Source organism: Morone saxatilis, unplaced genomic scaffold (assembly GCF_004916995.1).
Source record: "Morone saxatilis isolate NCDOM2014 unplaced genomic scaffold, NCSU_SB_2.0 Contig18, whole genome shotgun sequence".
Classification (NCBI taxonomy): domain Eukaryota; kingdom Metazoa; phylum Chordata; class Actinopteri; family Moronidae; genus Morone; species Morone saxatilis.
Genome location: NW_023339740.1, coordinates 17,769,852 through 17,770,198, shown reverse-complemented (window position 1 = coordinate 17,770,198; position 347 = coordinate 17,769,852). Strand labels below are relative to the sequence as shown.

The following is a 347-nucleotide window of genomic DNA, read 5'->3' as shown; positions in this document are numbered from 1 at the left end:
GCGTGCTATAAATCCTCTTCAGGTCTGTTTACTGGCAGTGCACCCTCACCTTCATGCATATGGGGGGGGGGTCATATGAGAGGATTATGTCCCTACAAGGATCAATAACTTGTTACATAATATGTAGTGCTGTACATCAACGCCAATGCACCCTTGTATGCACACGCTGCCTATTTTAATCTCCTCAATATAAAAAGGGATGTTTGAGATTTAAGATAGCAGTCATGTTGTCTGCTAACAAACTCCTATATTTAATATTTTTATATTTAGAAAACTGCTACAGTTTCTGTGATGGCCCCACCTTGCTGATAGTATTTGCAAGTAATGCTAGCACAAATCAATGAGCT

At 39.8% G+C, this 347-nt stretch overlaps 1 protein-coding gene across 2 annotated transcripts in view; it reads right to left on the bottom strand.

Moving 5' to 3' along the window:
• Positions 1 to 347, bottom strand: part of kcnab2a (potassium voltage-gated channel, shaker-related subfamily, beta member 2 a) — an 80,847-nt gene that overhangs the window by 77,080 nt on the left and 3,420 nt on the right. The window lies entirely within an intron of this gene.